This window comes from Ursus maritimus, unplaced genomic scaffold (assembly GCF_017311325.1).
Source record: "Ursus maritimus isolate PB19 unplaced genomic scaffold, ASM1731132v1 scaffold_9, whole genome shotgun sequence".
In the NCBI taxonomy this organism is placed as follows: domain Eukaryota; kingdom Metazoa; phylum Chordata; class Mammalia; order Carnivora; family Ursidae; genus Ursus; species Ursus maritimus.
In genome coordinates, this window is record NW_024427107.1 from 77,296,481 (window position 1) to 77,316,388 (window position 19,908).

At 52.2% G+C, this 19,908-nt stretch overlaps 1 protein-coding gene and 1 pseudogene across 4 annotated transcripts in view; one reads left to right on the forward strand and one right to left on the reverse strand.

Annotated features, from left to right (window-relative positions):
- The window catches only part of TRAPPC9 (trafficking protein particle complex subunit 9), a 599,687-nt gene that overhangs the window by 514,178 nt on the left and 65,601 nt on the right, over positions 1-19,908 (reverse strand). The window lies entirely within an intron of this gene.
- On the forward strand, positions 1,656-2,648 carry LOC103670602 (annotated as a pseudogene).

The window sequence follows — 19,908 nt, forward strand, 5'->3', positions numbered from 1 at the left end:
TTTCAGGCTCCACGCTCAGGGGGGACTCTGCTCGAGATTCCCCCCTCTCCCTCTGCCCCTCCCCCCTGCTCTAGCTTGCTCTAAAATAATAAATAAGTAAAATCTTGAAACAAAGAAGGCGGGGGCACCCTGAAATGTCCGTGCAGCGAGGAGCTGCTGAGGCCCCCTCGTTCTGACAGAGGCGGGAGTTCACCATAAGGACACGTGCCGCCTTTCCCAGACGGACACGCTGTTCTCAGCAGAGCTCAGAACTAAGAGCCTCAGCAGCAACTGACATTTAATGAGCACCTACTATATGCCCGGCACCACGCCAAACACCTTACATGTTATCTCGTTAAACTATCCCCAGAAGCTTATGTGAGGGGTGCCCCTGTCACCCTGATTTTACAGATGAGCAAACCAAAGCTTGGAAAGACCTCCTAGCAGAGGGTGCCTTTCACTTCTCCACCAGACTCACTCATAACGGGCTATCCTTGGCCATCTCCCTTTCTTCTAAAACGGTTTCATATTTCACTCAACATCCCTTTAACCAACAAATATTGGGTATCTGCCCTGTGAAAGGAAGATCCCTACCTCAGACATTCAAGCCAAATGCCACCTCTTCAAGGACAACACGATTCCCTAAGTCCTCAGTCTCCTCCTATGCCTGGTGGGATCTCCAGTAAGACACACTAACAAATGATTTGTTACCTGTTACTATGTTATTTGCTAGTAGTAAAAGGCAACATAAATTAATTCAGTTCTGCATGTACTGACTACTTTCTAGGTAAAAGTACCATCCAGAATGATGAAAGATCAAAGGTGAATAAGGCATGGCTCTGTCCCCAAGGAGTCTGTGATCTGGTGAGGGAACCGGAGCAAAATTACTCTCAGGACCTAATGAAATGACGCCGAATTGAGAGCTAAGTAAGGTAAGGAGGAGGTGAAGAGGAACAGCATGGGAAACGGGGAAAGTAGGACAGAGCACGCTACAACGGGAACAGTGTGGAAAACCACACGGCATGCTTAAAGAGCAACAGAAAAGTCCAATATATGGGAAATACAGATTACGTAGATGGAAGTGAAATGAAATTAGGCTAAAAAGATGGTTTGGATCAAATTGTGAATGTCCCTGAGATGGAGCTGAGACTATTAAGACAGGAAGGGGCAGTCACTGCAAGGACAGAAGGATGTGACTCTGCTTGCATTTCAAGGGGATACTTCTGGCTTCAGTGTGAAGAATGGATCGGCAGGAGCAAAGCCGGGAAGTAGGACATGACATTAAGAGTCCAAGAAATAGGTGCTGAAAGTCTGAACCACGGCTGTGATAGTGGGAGGGAGAAGAGGGATGCCACATGAAAAAACTCAAGCGTTAGAATGGATATAGAACCTATCCAAGCAATTAAGAGGATGTAGGATGGGCAGGACAATTTGCGGGCGACTCCAAAAGTTTTAAGCTTCCAAGAAGAAAATGGTGACACCCTAAAGGAAAAGAAAATTAATTCAACTGGGGATATAGTGGATTTCAGACCCTATGACATTCAGGGGACACGCCAGCTTTGATGTGGAAATGGAAGCTCAGAGGTCAGGACTGGAAGTGTAACTGTAGGAGAAGAGGCTGCAGCTCTGCAGAAGGAGGCAGGAAGCCCGGTGCGAGCAGGGGCTGGGTGCGCGCCATGGCGGGGATCACCACCACCGAGCGGCGGAGCGAAAGATCCAGGGTCTGCAGCAGCAAGCCGATGGCACAGAGGAGGGGGCCAGGCACCTGCAGTGGGACATGGAGGGGCAAGGTGGGCCCGGGAGCCGGCTGAGGCTGAGATCCCACCATTCTAACCGTAGAATCCAGCAGGGAGAAGAGGAGCTGGACCATGCCCAGGAGTGCCTGACCACGGCCCTGCTGCAGCTGGAGGAAGCCGAGAAAGCACTGATGAGAGTGAGACAGGTATGGAGGTTATTGAGAACCCAGCCTCAAAGATGAAGACAAGATGGAACTCCAGGAGATCCAACTCCAAGAAGCTGAGCACACTGCAGAAGAGGCAGATGGGAAGTAGGAAGGGGTGGCTCGGAGGTTGGTGATGACTGAGGGGGACCTGGAATGCATGGAGGAGTGAGCTGAGCTGGCAGAGTCCCGTTGCCAGGAGATGGATGAGCAGACCACTGACGGACCAGCCCCGGAAGTGTCTCAGTGCTGCTGAGGGAAAGCAGCACTCTCCTTCTCGACAGGGAGACAAACACAAGGAAGAGATTAACATTCTTATGGATAAACCCCAGGAGCAGAGACCCGAGCTGAGGAGCTGAGTTTGCCCGGAGATGGGTAGCCGAGCTGGAGCAGACACTGATGATCTGGAAGCCGAGCTGTCATGCAGCAAGGAGGAGCCCCTCTGTGCGCCGGGGGTGCTGGGCCAGCCTCCGACGACCTGAGCAAGATGCAGAGCACCCCAGTCCCAACCAGCCTGCCGCGGCTCTGCCCTCTGACCCCGAATCCACCGAGGCCAGCCTGCCTGAAGCTGGCCTTGAAACTGAGGGCTCATCTTTACCGGGAAGGCTGCTTTCTCCTCTTGCCACCTCTCCCACCCCAACCCCGGTGTCCTTGTCACCAAACGGCCTCGGCCCCTCCCCAGAGATTCCAGCTGGGCTTCAGCCTGAGCACCTTTGGGAACAATGTTTAAGGGAACGTGAGTGTCTTTCAAAGCACGCTGTGATGCCCGCATGTTGTTGTTGTTGTCGTAGCGACCGTTTGTAAACATTCCGCATAATCCCACAGCTATGAAGCGGGCAGGCTAACCCCTGCCTCACATGTGGAAAGTAACTCCTCGGCCTACCGCACACAGCCGTGTCCACGGGGCAGGGGACAGCACGCGCCTGCGCTACTGAGAGCCCGGAAGGAGAGCCAACGCGATTCCAGGAGCAGTGGCCAAAATCGTGGCTCGGGGTTTCAGCTTTAAGGTATCTCTGAGCACCCTTATTTTTAATGTTTTTCCATCAGAAGTGACCCTACAAATTAAGAGGGTGGAGACCTCTCTCTGAGACCAACTCCTTGTCCTATCCTTACCCCAACCGCTCACAGAACAGATCATGTTCCCCTTACGATGACGTGACCACTTATTTGCTCTCCTGCGTCCTGGAAAGAAGAAAGAAATTGTGTTTGCCACTGATTTAGCCACACAAAACAAACTCCTCTCATCCCCGTTCGCTGGGTCCGAAGCTGCTGTCTCTAAAAGTTCCATCTTGCTGTGCTTTGTATTAGCGCTAGAGAACTCTCAAATAGCTTATGTACAAAACTGTTTTTACTTTTTTTATTATTTTGAGACTTAACTTCTTTACGGTTGGGGCACGTTGGCCACCCCATCTGGCTGAGAACTCTCTACAGTCTGTGGGCTGACAGTCTGCTGATGTTTTAAAGTTTCTTTTCCTCCCCAACTCCCCTTTTTGGTGAGGTTTCTGTGAGGCCTGTGAGATGTGCACCCTCCTTGGTGGGCTCTCTTTGGGGGCCAGTCGGGAGAAAGAAACCAATAGTGCATCTGTTTTAATACTGAAAACTGACAGACGTCTTTTTGAAATAAAGAACCAGGTCTCACACACACACTAACAAGGAAGTATAACTATAGGGGCGCCTGGGTGGCTCAGTCATTAAGCGTCTGCCTTCCGCTCAGGGCGTGATCCCAGCCTGGGATCGAGCCCCGCATCAGGCTCCCTGCTCTGCTGGGAGCCTGCTTCTCCCTCTCCCACTCCCCCTGCTTGTGTTCCCTCTCTCGCGGGCTGTCTCTCTCTGTCAAATAAGTAAATAAAATCTTTAAATAAATAAATAAAATAACCTTGTTTTTCAAAACTCAAATCATTACTTTTATGCAATAACAATTTCATAATTTTTGTAAACCAAAAATGTCTTTCCAGCTACTCAGGTTTCTACCCAAGGAGAAGTATGTGAGTGAAGTAAACACACTTCTGTGTCACATCTTTGAGGTAAAAAACCTTCCTGATTTTATAACACATGACAACAAGCAGAGATTTCTAGCTCCCAGATCAAGGAGGAGCCTGCCCGGCCTCCGGTAACCGGCTATCCGCTCTGTCGACATGGAACTGGCAGACACCGCGGCAACGTCCAAGAGAGGACTACGGAAGCATCTGGAAAATGCACAACTTCTCTTCCTTGCTGCCCTCCCTTACCCCGTGACACGGTCAAATGGGAGACTGAAGGTCCATCCCCCCAGGAGGGAGGCCCAGGAGAGCACCCGCCCCAGCCACGTTCTGCCCACGCTGACGCGCGGCAAACGGTAATGCATTTGCTCCGGGCTGAGTAGCAGAGCAATGAGCCAGCGGCCAAATGAAGAAGCTGCATAAATTCAATGGGACATTTGCCATCTCATCCAATCCTTGTCTTTCACACAATGACGGCTGATCCCAGCTGACAGATAACCCCGGCACAGGGACAGACTAGGGTGCAGCATCTGCTCCTGGTGACACAGCGTGGGGCCCGGCGCCTCGTCAGAGCAGGGAAGGAGAGTCAGCGTTCGACGAGGACACATCGACGTCTTGGACCCGGAAACCGGCGCGGCCAACGCCTGGCCCCTGTCTCCCTGCGCCCTGAAGGTGCTGCCCTTGAGAAAAGATACGGAGGGCATTCCGAGAAGATCGGTTCCAGCTGGGTGAGTGAGTCAGGTGCCAGACAGCAGGACCGTGCCACCAAGCACAGGTGATCTGGAAAGCGGGCACTGAGCGCTCACACGGAGAGGGGGGCCAGCAGAAGGGCGGAAACGAACCCAAGAGGAGGGCACACCACACCGAAAGGCCCCCAGCCCTGCCACACACTGCACCGGTGGGGGTGTCTGGGCGTCCTGCCAGGGCCTGCCTGCCCGACGGCAGGTGGGCTGCTTGGGGTCCCTTGAGAGGCTAGGATCACTGAGCACGTGGTCCGTGCTCCACACTCGGGGTGCCTCTGGCGACGCCGTCAACTTGTCACACTGAAGCCACAATGTCACAACAAAGGGAGCCAGAAGTTAGACAGGAAAAGGAACACTTGCTGCAGGCCTGCGGTGTGCCAGGGGCCATGCTGGGCACTGGGCACCCTACCGCAGAGATGCACGGAGGTCTCTGAGAGGCTGAGAGAGCACTCCTCTCGTGCTGCTCCCTCTGCCACGTCACATGAGGCCACCACAGGTCCCCGCTGCCCGTTCGGGGTTCCTGTGACATCGTAGCCTCTGGGAGCTCGAAAAACCCAGCCAGGAGCGAGTGTCCCCTCCTGCCACATCCTCCAGCACCTGCAACTTTTCATGTCATTGTCTTAATCTCTAAATCCACTGGTAGCCACAAAGACACAGCCCTTCTCCTAACTCTGGAACGCTCTCTTATCCCACCATTGGGTTAGCCACACAGACAGTAGGGCCTGGAGGTTCAGGAGAAATAGTCCCTGGACCTTTGCATCTTCCTTGTTCCACTAAAATGATCCTGGAAGTGCATGAAACACAACTGGAATGTCGGGACAGCCCGAGGATACTCAGTGAGAACACTCACCTTCACGACGACGGAGAGTGACAGACTCCGTGCGGTCAGCCAGGCCCGGTCACCAACCACGCCCCAGTTCCTTACACCATCCTCAGGGTGGGCGCGATCCAAAACCCCCACCTTGGCAGAGTTCCAGCTGACCGCGTAACACAGACCCTCGGCGGCGTCATCCTGCACTCTGCTCTCGGGAGTCTGTGAATGGCACACAGGATCTCCTCCCTGGCAAAGGGGGTCATCTGGACAGATACTCCCCCAGAGAACAGTCTAAAGAGGTCTCTGCATTTTATCTCACTGAAGGATATGCCATTTCTTTCCCCCAAACAGATCCCTGACACTTAGAAGGTGCTTAGTCAATGTGAATTTGAATTTAACTCAATCTCTTTAAAAAAAAAAAAAAAAGATATACAGAAAAACCTGTACCAATGACTCCTTCTTCTCCCTTAAATCAATGAGGAAGGACACCAGGGAAATGTGATGGTGGCAAGGCCCCATTATCTTTCTTCTGCTCACATGCTCCACACAGAAGAGAAGCTCACAGAAGGGGCCGCTGGCCGGAAGAGACCCTGGAAAGTACGCAGCTGACGCGCTTCAAACGAGCCCATTTGATTTCTATCCCATTTCAGTTGCCTTCCAGAAGGCAAGTGTGGTAACTTACTGCAAGCCACTTTGACCTCTCTGTGGGTCATAAAGATCAAGTTAGTGGGTAGTGACTAGCATCGCATGGGATGGGATAAGACGGATCACAGGTCACGTTCTGGGCTGAGTTATGTCCCCTGCAAGGTCGTATGTTGAAGTCCTTGTGCCCAGTAGGGCCCTGGGAATATGACTGAATTTGGAGACAAGGCCTTTGAAGAGGTAATTACAGTAAAGTGAGGTCACAAGGGAGCCCTAATCCAATCTGACTAATGTCCGCACAGGAAGAGGAAATGAGAACACAGACTCACACAGAGGGTGATCGCATGAGGACAAAGGGAAAGGACGCATCTGCAAGCCAAGGAGAAAAGCCTCTAATGAAACCGACCCTGCTAGCACCTCGATCCTGGACTCCCCGCCTCCAAACCGTGAGAAAATAAGTTTCTCTTGTTCAAAGCACCCCTGCAGTACTGTGTCAGGGCAGCGGAGCTGTAAGAACAGACGTCGCTGCATGAAACATTTGGGCTTACACGGACGATGCATGTCTAATCTGGCTCATGGTCAATACCGTTCGAAGACGACTGCTACAATGATTGCAGGTGAGCCCACAAGTCCTCGCCTTGATTGTCTGCTCTAGGAACTGCGTGTGTTGAAACACTTCTGTGAGTCAGAAGCAAACCGACAGCGACAAGGACGGTTTTCTGAGCACGTACTATGTTTCAGACTCTTCAGAGACACTGTCTCCATTCCTAACGCCAGCACAGCAAGGGAAGCATAATCCTCACTTTACCTAGCCAGGGGGAAACGAGGCCAGGAAAAACAAGGCAATCCGATTTAGCCAGCACTGAGTAAGCCCCTGTGAGTCAGACTTTGTGCTGGGCTGGGGCTTCGGGGAAAAGAAGCCCCGATCCCAGCTGTCCAGCTTCACACCCGTCTGCAGACATGAAAACACGAATAACATGCAACATGCTGAGCACTGCTACATGCGTGTGGGGGAAAGCTGAGAAGAAAGGCTTCTTCCGCTACTGAGGGTGTCAAGGAAAGCTATCGGCGGTGGGGGAGGTTAGTCCCCATTCTGGGGAGTAGAAACCCTGAAGAAAAAGCACAGATGTGAACACAGAGGCTCATTCCAGGAACAGCAGCTAAGCCCAGAGCCTGCACAAAACAGATGGGCTGGGCCAGACTGAAAAGCACACTGCAAACCACGCTAGGAACTTGAACTCTGGTTCTGTACTGTGGGAAGCCCTGCATGCTCTCTGAGCTGAAGGTGGCTAGGAACACCCCTTGATACTCCGGGTGGCCCACTGGCAAGAAACGGGCCTTGGGAGACCAGAAATGGCCATGTCTGGCCTGGGCAATGGTACGCTGGCCCTGCGTGCAGCCAGCGGTGGACAAGTGAGCAGGCCAGCACGACACCACTGCGCTGCTGACACACCGTCCGGCCCACGGCGTCCTGCGGAGGCTACATGCAAAGGGCCCTTTTGATACAACCCTAGGATGTTCTATTTTGGTTTACCTAAAACTTGGCAAATTAGTATTTTCCCATAACTACTAAATCCACTAATATATTTGGGATTTTGACACACTGATAGTTTTTCTTCACCTCATTATTTTACATGTGTGTTTCTCAAACAAAAAGGCCCTCTATTAACAGGTACTTATTATGTTGTACTACACAGTATTTATCTCTTCAAACACAACTAAAAGGAAGTCAAAAGCTTCCCTTCATTTCTACCGGGTTTTAGTTCAACCCCTTCTGTCTATTTCTGAACAAACAAAAGGGATTGTATAAACTACAGTGGAAACAAATTATACCCCTTTGGTGAGGAGCTCCCATATAACAGCTCATAAGCTTATGCTCCCTTCTCCTCCCCCGAGTGAAAAATGAAATCCATTCAATCAAAACTCTCCAAGAAACCACATATGCCATCTGGGGGGGAAGAAAAATACAAGGGGTAAAAAGCATGTCAGGAGTGGAAAACATGAAGCAAAATAATACATATTACCTTGACAATTTAAAAATTATGGCCTTCATTTTTGGCCAGAGTTCATGTTGTAGCTCTTTGTGCTTTGCTATGCAAAGCTAAAAGGTAAAAACTCAAATCTAAAGACTGGATGTGCTTCTTAATGGGAATAAGATACAACATGTAGCTCTTAGAGCCCAAACCCTGTGTTTTCATCTGTTAGTCCATATTCTAGGAGACTCTCGGTTGTTTGGGTCATACCATTTTACCCACAATCTCCAATTCCAAAATCTAATAAAGTGATGTATTCTTATTTTCAATACCATTTTACAATTTACTTAGATTCAAAAAATGTAAAGAAGACATATTAACATACCCACGAGTATAAAAGATGACCAGGAAAATATAATTCACAAAAAGTCTAGGGTTGCGGTAAGAGAGAGCGTAGGGGGCTGGGGCACACCAAGGTGGACATGACTGCGGTGTGCACGGTGCCTGCTGTCCTGAGGACTGTTTTGCTGACACACCGGCCTCGACAACCACCAATTTCACGTCAGCCTCAGGCTCTCTCTTTTCAATAAAAGCATCTCACCAAATCTTAACTGTGATACCACTTATGTAGTTTTGCATGACTTTTCATACATACACTTGTACAAACCACAAGAAATCTCATTGGGTGTCAGGCAATAAATTTGATTTGGGAAATACTGTCCCCAGGGTGCAGGGGCACTAAAGACCCCCCTCAGAGGGCAGGGGCTCTATGCATTCACTTCCTAACCAAACAAATAATAACTACAGACGGGAAAAGGAAGATGCTGGTTTTCAGAAATGAGTGAAGACACAGAAGTTAAAAATACCCCACTAATAATTCCTACTTATCAGAGGCCATTTCTCAGCCCACAGAGCACACCTGCTGTGCCGGCCTCCCAAGGCGTCCTGGTGAAATGCAGACTCCTGGGTGTTAGGTCCAGGCAGGACCCTGGAACCAGCCCTACACTTTCTGGGCTAGCTGCTGACTCAGCAAGGTTTTCTTTCAACATGTGAGTATTTCCCCTGAGAGCCAAGTGTTATTTGAACCAAATACCCAAATCCAGAAGCAGCTGAGTGCTGCGCAAGAAAGGAGGGACTCATGAGCTTCCGGCTGCAAGACAAAGAGGGGGATGATCCGCACTACTGGTCTTTAATCCTCGCAGCAGGCTCATGTGCCCATTTCACAAACAGGAAAGAGGAGGTGGAAGGAAGCTGGATGACTTTCCTCGTTGGACAACGAATGAACACTGAGTGGGCACCTGCCATACACAGTCCTAGGTATAGGCAGGTGTCCGTCCAGGACAGACAGATCCGCCCAGGACAGATTCCTCCCCCAAGGAGCTCGAGTTCTAGCAAGGAGGACTGCTAGCCATAAAAAGGCAAAGAGATACAGGGTGCCACAAGGCAGACAGAGATGGGGTGTCTGAACTCAGACCTGAGGGATGAAGAAAAAGCAGAGACATAAATATCTTGGGGAAACGATTAAAGCAGAAAGACCAGACACATAGTCCTGGAGACAGGGTGGAAACAAGCTTCCTTGGAGAGACAGAAGAAGAGCAACTCTGGCTGAAGCTAAGCCAATGAACAGAGGAGGGAGGGTGACTGACGTGCAGAACTAAGGAGGGGAAAATTATGGGAGCCCATGGATGGTCTGAAGCAGCAAAGCAACAAGACATGACACTAGGTGGGGGACTACAGGCCAAGGAGACCCCTGATGGCCGGACAGGGCAGCTGAGGCCTCACAGTGGTTTCCACTGTGCCTGTATGGGCGCATAGGTGGTGACAAGCGGCCACATCTGGGATCCATTTAGGAGGTAAGACCCTAGAACTTGCTGACAGGACTTAGATGTGGGTCTGACAGGGAAGAAGATGAGTCGGGAATGCCTTCACGGTTTCTGGCTTCAGCAGCCGGCCAGGCAGAGGTGGCCCTGGCTGGTATGGGGAGTGCAGGAGGGAAGGCGGTAGTCTGGAGCATGGTGTGAGGAAAAGTAGAGAGCCACGCATGCAGAGTCCTGCGGAGATCCACCAGAAGAGGAGAGTGCTGAATGGACCCTCCCCGTGGACACTCAAGTCACCAATAACAGAGGCAGCAGAGGAGCTGCGGGGGGAGCAGGCCAGCAGCCGGCACCATGAAAGAGTGAGGAGGAGGACCGGAGTATTTGTCGATGACGCCAACGAAAGGGAAGGCGAGCGGTGACGAGCCCTGATGACCTGCCCAGACGACGAGTGCGAGCTTCTGAAGGAGGACCCCCGAAGTAGCAAGAGCAAAGCCTGCGCCCCACCTCCGGGCCCGACACTTGGGGCGTCAGTCGGAGCAGAAGCGGCAGCCACTTGAGAGGACAGTGGGGAAGCAGTGCCCTCAGGTGACAGCGGCTGCCTCAGGCAATGCTGGCATCGTGAGTGGAACATGAGTGGGATGCGCTCTGTTGTGTGGGACTGGCTTACCCCTGCATTCGACTCCTGTTCCCTCGGACTGCAGGCGAATGACACACGAGGCCACAGTTAGGCCGGAAACACTGCCAACATTTCCAAACTCCCACGCTCAAGAGCCACTAGCTTGATACGAGAAGGCTAAGGGGCCAATCGGGAAAAACGAGGCAGAGCTGAAATAAGGAGTTTGCAATAGCAGACCCTAAGTTCCTGCAGCCGCGGCGGAAGGGACCACGAGAGCGAGAGGGCGGGGAGACGGGGCCTGTATCTCAGACTGTATCTCAATGTCAAGGTCCACTGAGGAGATCACCATCAAATGTCTAGAACGTTCTCCTGCTACTTTCAGCTTCAGTCCGGGAAGCACTTGTGGGAGGCGTCCTGACCCCTTTAAGCCTGCCGGACGCCAGCCAGGTCTATGACGGCACTGGACAGATTTTACAGTTAGCTGTGCATACATCCAAAGCTGGGTACTAGACTTGGCTTTGCCTGAATAACTAACTGGGAGTCTCTGGGCAAACTACTGAGCATCTCAAAGCAGCAGAGACCTCATCAGCCCGGTGGCCGAGACCCTACCTGCCTCCCAAACCCAACAAATGAGAACCAAATGAGTCAAGAGACAGGAAAGCCAGCAGAAGTGTGTAGAAGAAGGTCGTGTGAGAGGCAAGCAATTAGGATACAAACACACAGGAAAAATCCTCAACCCTGCGAGCTACCAGGGTTGTTTTAATACAATTAAAACAACGTGGTAGCATTCTGTACATAGTGAATCAACAGCAGTGCCAGCCAGCAGGACCATCAGAACGATGCCTTCAGAGGCAAGCTGGCAGCATGCTGCAGCAGCAATAAAAACATTCAGAATGACCGTCCAATGAGCCCTCTCCAGATAAACTCTCCCTCCTGCTCACAAAGCCAAAGCTCTAAAGATGCTCAGCATAGCACTGCCAATAACAGCAAAAACAGACCAGATCAAGAACACGAGCAAACAGAAGTATTCATTACTAACGCGTCCCACGAGATGCGAGCGCCGACACGTGCCGCCAGCCAGTTACGGGTACAAGGTACCTGTGAGCTGCCAAACATGGCTCAAAACGACCCTGGGGCAGGTGCACAGATCTGGGAACATACTAACATTTGAAGTGTACATTCTGAGTGAATCATGTGGTCCACGAATTAAGTCTCAATAAAGTTGGGTTTTTTTAAGATTTTACTTATTTATTAGAGAGAGAGAGACAGAGACAGTGAGAGACAGCACAAGAAGGAGGAGAGGGAGAAGCAGGCTCCACACTGAGCAGAGAGCCCCATGCGGGACTCGATCCCAGGACCCTGGGATCACAACAGTTAGTTAAGGCAGACGCTTAACTAACAGAGACACCCAGGTGCCCCTCAATAAAGTTGTAATGAAGCATGAGAGACTATGGACTCTGAGAAACAAACTGAGGGCTTCAGAGGGGAGGGGGGTGGGGGAATGGGATAGGCCTGTGATGGGTAGTAAGGAGGGCACGTATTGCATGGTGCACTGGGTGTTATAACTAATGAATCATCGAACTTTGCATCAAAAAAATAAAAATTAAAAAAAAAAGAACAGTAAAAAATAAATAAAAAATAAATAAAAAATAAAAAGAGGAAAACAGGGGCACCTTGGTGGCTTAGTCGGTTGGGCAGCTGTCTGTTGATTTTGGCTCAGGTCATGATCTCAGGGTCGAGGAATCAAGCCCCGCATCTGGCTCTGCGCTCAGTGGGGACTCTGCTTGAGGATTCTCTCTCTACCTCTCCCTCTGCCCTTCCCCTCCCCCTGTGCACACACATGCACGCGCACACTCTCTGAAATAAATCTTTTAAAAGGAAGAAGAAAACACGCATTATTGATGCATTCAACAACACGTGCACGCCCATCTGCCCCCCAAGGTGCCAGGGGTGAGAAGGAGCCAGTTAGAGACCCTGCCCTCAGAGTGCTTGCAGCCCTGCGGGGAAGTCTGCTCATGAAAGAAGCAGTGGGCAGCTGGAGGGCCACAAGGGCTCCCACGGGCAAGTTCCATGCACAGCAGGAACACTGCAATGGAACACAAGCCGGCTTTGAAGCACTAAGAAAGGCTTCATAGAGATATAAACGTGGTGTCTGCACAGAGATGTGAAGGGTGAACAAACGTTAGCTAAGGAAGGAAGGCAGGAAAAAGGAACGGGAGCAGGATGAGGAAGAGAGTCACCCAGGCAGCATGCACCACATCTGTACCCTTCCGTCCATCAACACACTTGTGCTTCCTCTTCTTGGCCCTTACGCACAGTGCTGCTATGGACACTCATGGGCAAGTTTCCGTGTGGACATGTTTTCAAATCTCCTGAGTGTACTTGTAGGAGAGGAACTGCTGGGTCATACTGGACAACCACGGACCATCCACTTTGCTTCCCCAAAGCCCAGATGACAGAATCACACCATACTACCGTACCCAGCATTCCCAAAGCACACAGTCTTAATTCCACCAGCATTAGAGAAAGAACTTCTAAGTGAAACTATTTCTTCTGCTCGGCATGGTCTGGCCAACACCAATTTGTTCGTCAAGGTCAAGATCACCTTCTTCATAGAACATTACCCCAAACATTCTTTCACCTCTCAGAAGAACTGCCAACTGCCCCCACGATGCGCCTGTATCCATTTGTTCATACAGACTCCTCTGTCCCCTTCACCGGGGCTCTTCCTCATGTCTGTTCTCTGGAGATAATCACCCAAGATGCTCTCAACACTGGCTGCCTGCTATGAGGTCAGACTAGTGTGGCACAGGGAGGCGCCCACGCCTGTCAGCAGGGCAGTGCACGGGACACAGTGAACAAGAGAGGATGGGGCAGGTGGGGATCAGGGCACCTGGGATGCTGAAAACCCCTCCATAAAGGCCTAGCCGGTAAATACTCAAGGCTTTGTGAACCAAGAGGCAAATCAAGGATGTTATGTAGATACTTATATATAGCAAGTGAGAAAACAATTTTTGTAACAGATTTAAAAATGAGAAGAAAAGAAATTTTTTTGGAGAGTGATGACATTTCACTTAATTGGGGTTCAAAGTTCAAATCCTTATCATCAAATGGATTGCAAGTGTTCACCTGTAAAAGCCATTCTTAGCTGGAAGGCCACACACAGCAAAGAAGGTGGGAGCAGATTCGACCCGCAAGCTGCAGCGAGCTGACCCGTGTTGTTAAACCGCGAGGGGGAATCGAGGTTTCATTCCAGGCACAATGAGGCCACAGAGCTGGAAGCGGGAGGTGTGTGGTCTGACACAGCTTCTGAGAGCTCACCCGGGCGTCTCGGTAAGGAGTGAACTGAGGAGGGACAGGAGAGCCAAGGCGGGAAGATCACGGGGCAGTGAGCGCTGTGGCCACAGGGAGGCTGCATGCGGGCTTCCCGCTGCCGGCGGCACGGAGGGTGGAGGGGGGCAGTGCCACAGATGTGGGGGGGGGTGCGCCTGAACAGGCAGGTGGGGAAAGGCGAGAAACAGCTTCGGGGAAAAGGAGACTTCACTCCTACTGAGTGTGAGGTCTGGGGGAGAGCAGGCTGGACACGTGGGTTTGAGGGCCAGTGGCACAAAAAACAGCGATCCAAGGCAGGGCGTGGATACATCACAGCACGGGAAAGAGGGTGACACGAGCGGCCACACATCGCAGGGTTCCGTTCACTTGAGATGCCCAGGACAGGTAGGCTTAGACAGAAAGCAGATCAGCCTGCTGAGGGCTGGGGCAGGGGGAAGGGGGAACAGAGTCTGACAGGTCTGAGGCCCTCCGGGGCGGATGCAAGTGTCTAACACCGCGGTGTGCAGACGGCTGCGCGACCCCGCCAATTCACCAGGGTGCCTGCACGGGTGAACGTACTGGTACGGGAGCTCTTTCTCAATATGTTCTCTTTAAAAAATACAATCTGGGGGAGCCTGGGTGGCTCAGTCGTTAAGCATCTGCCTTCAGCCCAGGACCCTGGCATCGAGCCTCTCATCAGGCTCCCTGCTCTGCTGAGAGCCTGCTTCTTCCTCTCGCACTCCCCCTGCTTCTGTTTCCTCTCTCACTGGCTGTCTCTCTCTCTGTCAAATAAATAAATAAAATCTTTAAAAAAAAAATAAAAAATAAAAATAAATTTAAAAAAATTAAAAATACAGTCTAGTAAGATACTCGGTTTCCTGGAGGCAAAGGCACACCATGGGCCACACCACGGCTGCTCTGAGCCCTGCGATGCTCAAACCTCCAAGGGCTGCTGGAGACCCAGGTCTGGGGCTCAGAGACGAAGCCGGGAAAACAGGGCTACACATTTCAGGTAAGTCAGTATTTCATTTATTCTCACAACCCCCTCGCAAGATGATGTGCCTTGTAATCCCTTTCTGGGGTGGAGAAACTGAGGCTAGCTATGAGCTTGGACCCCAACGTGCATGTCTCCACACTTTCTAACACTTCCGCACACTGTCTCAGGGGTAGAGGCCAGCAGGGTGCAGTATGTCCTGACCTTGGGTTCCCACTGCACGTCAAGTTCACGGTCTAGATGACAAGGCCTGGGATTCTGGGCTCCTCCAGCTGGACTGTGACCTGAGTGGCTGATCGAAATCTACACCTTCAACGGCAAGGCGGCAAGGGTCCCATCCCCAACCACTGAAGTGTACGGATGCAGGACATCAGGCAGCGTGGAGGGGGCACGTATTCGGGTGCCAGCCGCGCTGACCACCATTGCTCGCCCAGGAGACGGTGCCTCGCATCACTGCCTGTCCCGCACCTCGCCCTCGTCCCTCTTTCCCACCTGCCACCCCCGTCAGACGAGAGGAGCAGTGCTAGTGTTCATCATCATAGGGACACAAATCAGAACATCTGCACGTCTGCTAGCCCTCGGGGCTCACTCTGCTGTTTCCCTGACAAGAGATTCCATTTCTCTTGGGTCCTCTTAAGGTACCTTGGGCGACAGAACCAGCAACCTACGACCAAGGAGCTAGAGCCCGGGTCCCCTGGGAGAGAAATCACATAAATGTCTCAGGATTTATTAAGGACGTCCCTGCATCTCACACACTGTCACGCACTTCATGGAACTTATCTCTATGGAGTCCTGCCAAGTAAAGGAGACAGCGGAGCTGTGACAGGTTTTCAACCCAGAGTCGTCCTGCAAAATGCTGAACACAGTAAAACACAGAAGTCCTTTAGACCCCAGCAGGGACACGCCCAAGCAACTATGTGAAGTTTCAATTCCACTGAGAAAGCACCTGGCCCTAGAGCAAGACCACAGCACCCTCTGCTACCATAACGCGGTATGACACGTCTGAGGGAGGAGGCTTCCTCATGGGCCGTCCCGCGGCCCCAGCGGCACCCTGTCCTCACCTGTTCACTGTGGCACCAAGAGGAGTGACTGAAAGCAGGGCATTTTTCTGCCCCTCACTCATGCTAGCACACCTACTCTAAGGCTAATCTGAGTCCTCTCATCTGGGACTTTCCACTGGAAGCCGTAAGATTCCGTCTGAGCTAGTTTTTCCCCTTGCCCCTGTTTAAGTAATTTGATGTGAAAGGAATGTGTGTCAGCAACTACACACCCAGGCTAGAAAGGCCAAGGATCAAATCAGGTGCTGGGCTGGATCTGGCCCCAGGCAGTAATTTCCCAAACCTTGTTACAGAAGAGCAATATCCACAGGGATTTTTATTTTTTTTTATTTTTTTTTTTAAGATTTTATTTATTTCTTTGACAGAGAGAGTGCGCACAGGCAGGGGGAGCAGGAGAGGCAGACGTGGGACTCAACCCCAGGACCCTGGGATCATGACCTGGGCCGAAGGCAGATGGTTCACCAACTGAGCCCCCAAGCGCCCCAGAGGAGTTTTTAAAGCAGCCAACTAGAAGAAACATCAGTTGGGCGGCACGGCATAGGGCAGACTTACAGAGACAGAAGTCCCCACTCACTCAGCAGCATTTCAGGGCCTAGCAGGTGCCAGGTGCTGGTCCAGGTACACGTGACACTTCCTGTGCTTGAGGGGCATCCAGGCTGGGGGCACCCCAGGGGGGGCAGGGGGGGACAGGCCATCAGTGCTGGGAGCCAGGGCTGTAGCAGGGACCCACACAGTAGGCTCCATGAAGAGGGTATCACAGTGAAGGACAAATTCCTAGACAAGGTGACAGGAACAGGAGTGGCCAGGAGGGCAGCAGTGCAAATGCAGCAGAGCAGAAATGCTGCAGCATCTGGAGATAGGCACGGCCAGGGCACGGTGAGTAAGAGAGCAGGGAGAGATAGGCTGGACGTGCACCACCCTGAGCCTTCACAGAGTCAGGGGTCCCGCACCTTCTCAAGGACTCCCGCGCAGCACACAGGACCAGGTCACAGGTTTGCAGCCACGACCCACAGAGCTCACCGGTCCACGGCTGTGCTGCCATGGAAGCTGCAAGCAGCTTCCCCGTATCAATGGGGGGATTCGGGATATGGGAAGGGACCACGTATCAATAATCATAAAGAGTAACACAGTCACACTTCCCAAGAAAAGTCCACAAATTCTCAAGTTAGTACTTCCATCTTGAAAAAAACGACAAGAGTCCTGGGGAACTGATGCCTTTCCGTTAACAACTGTCCTCATAACTTATGAGTTCACTCCTATCTGCACACATGAGAGGGTATACGTGGGGGAGAGCAGGGCAAGAAGCGCCCAGATCACAGCGTCTCCACCTGCAAATACCCAGACAGGCTGCCATATGACAAGAAGGCTAGGGAGCCCTTCCCTCAAGCCCGGGGTCAGTGATTCCCTTCTTGGCTGTTCTTCTAGTCCACATTTCATTTCAATGCAGCGGTATTGAGAAATGTTAATGACCAACTCTATAAATGATACCATGGGCTTTCCAGAGGAAAGGTCATCCAATAAATTAAAATATCTATCATGAGGGGTGCCTGGGTGGTTCAGCTGGTTAAGTGACTGACTCTTGATCTCAGCTCATGTCTCAAGCAGGGTCATGAGTTCAAGCCCTGAACTTAAATACATAAATGGATTAAAAAATTAGAAATTAAATAAAATATAGATCACTAAAATGAAAACAAACTACCTCACAATTGTGCCCTCGTAGTTGTACAAATGAGAAAATGGAGGCCGGGGAAGAAGGCCATCAGTGATCTGAGGTTACAGCCATCAGAAGGAAGAACTCTTTAGACCTCCTGACTTTTGTCCTTTTCTCCAAAGACTCCTAATTAACCAAATACCATTACACACAGACCTTTAAGGAGACGGTCCTTTGTTCAACAGTCTGATGTCCCGAGCTCCTCTCCTTTTAAACTCAGCGTCTTTAGATCACCACCTGACGTGACCTCCAACAAGCAGCAAGCTCATTCCCTCCAGAGCTTCCGGAGGGAAGACAGGCACTGACCAACTAAAGACGCAGGGATTCTTCCCTGGCGGTCGTGAGCAGCGCATGAAGGAAGAGAACAGAGCAGGAAGACCTGGTCGTGCAGGGACTCGTCAAAAGCTGCCAAGAGGGAACCCAGACCTAGCGGAGTCACGTGGTGACCGGGAACGGGGAGGGGGAGGAGAGAGTACGTCCTGCCACAGGACTGGGGATGCGTACTTAAGAGAAGAAGCGCAGGATGAAGCAGGTGAAGGTGCGAGCAGCTCAGGGCAAGGATGTGGGGCCCTTTCTTCACGACCTACAGTCACGCGAGACCACACACAGTTAAACGTGAGCCATGAGGGAAAGTGGTACCGAGAGAGAGCAGAACGTGACAAAAGGGGAGAGGGACGTGTGCCATGGATCAGGAGGCACCCAGAACTCGAAGGCCCAGTGGGCAGAGTCCGCTCAGACTGGACATTGTGCCCGGCACCCTGCATCGTCACAGCTGCTGGCTCGTGGGGAGGGCCAAACACCCCCGGGGGGACTGAAGAGAGCTAGCCACCCATCAAAAAGCAAAAATTCAATTCATCAAACAACAGACAGACCCATGCCCCGTCACCACTGGACACCAGAGCCGGCCTGTTCTGGGAACTCCGCCTTCGTCTGCCCCTCATGCTTCAGAGAAACCCAAGCACAAACCGTGCACCTACCAGCTGCCATGCTGGTCTTGCTGCTCAACGGTCAAACTCTGCAGGCAGCACAAAGACGGACGCAACTCCAATGCAGCACCAAAGGCCACGGAAACCGAGTGGGCACAGAGGCGCAGTGGTCCCGCCATCCGTGGGGGCTCTGTCCGCGCACTGACGCACCTGCGCCGCCTGGATCGCTCCACGCGCGGAGGGACACCAACAAGCACCAGACGTAGGACGTGCTGCAAGGTCATTCGCAACAAGGAGCTATAGGAGCTCCTCACGCACAGGTGTCTGTGGAAGTCACCTGGGGAACACAGACGTCCCGAGTCCCAGCAGGTGGCCCTGGGGACAGAGGCATCTGAGAGAAGAGAAGAGCATGTGGCGGGCATTCGTGGTACGCGTGACGTGAAGTCCACGCAGCCTGCCTGGATGAAGCTCAAGGACACACAGGTGTAGACGAGGAGATTACACAAGAAGAATCTCGCCCCACCCTGCGACGCGCCCTCAAACTTCATCAGGAACCAGGGTCCCCAACAGTCTCTGCCTAAAACACAATGTGTGACAGCTTCCTCTCCTGATTTAGAAAAGCCCAGGAATCAGACCGACCATCACCCTGGCTTTGAAAGGCAATCACATGCCAACATTAGTCCTTTTGTTTTGAAGCTGATCATTCCTGAGTTTTCGTGCTATTGGAATTCATGTGTTTAAGCCTCAGCCTCACACGAGGAGAGAGATGCCACCCTTCCACCCGCAGCCTAGGAGACGGAGACCGCCACAGGCAGAGAGAGAGTAGGACACTCTGATTTCAAAGCTGTGAGCACGGAGGAGGCGCCCTGGATGGCGGGTGCCGGCTGAAGGAGCACAGCGGCTGCGCTGTGTCAGGTCCGCGCTGGGACAGCTGGAGCGGGGGGCGGCTCTGGAGCACACAGCGGCGCACCACCAGGCACGGAAGGACAGATCCCCGGGCAATGGGAGCTCCGCCCTCTCCAGGGACTGCTCTCAGCTGGAGAGCCGCCTCGTCCAAGACCACGCCCCCTTCCTGGGAGCAGTGTGCGTCCTGAGGCGGGGTGGGAGTGTGAGGCCTGGTCCCTCACCACACAGCAAGGTATCTCTCTGAAGGGCCATGTCAGCTTCAGCGTCCCCTGGGGCAGCTGCGGCCTCTCCAGAAACTGCCTTACCAGGCACTGCACCACCGATCACCAATCCTGGCTTGCTCTAGCGGGGAGGGTAAGTGGGGGCGCACACCGGGGTCCTCGGGGAGGGTAACTGGGGGCGCACAGAGGGGTCGTCAAGGGAGGGTAACTGGGGGTGCACAGAGGGGTCCTCGAGGAGGGTAGCTGGGGCCGCACAGAGAGGTCCTCAGGGAGGGTAA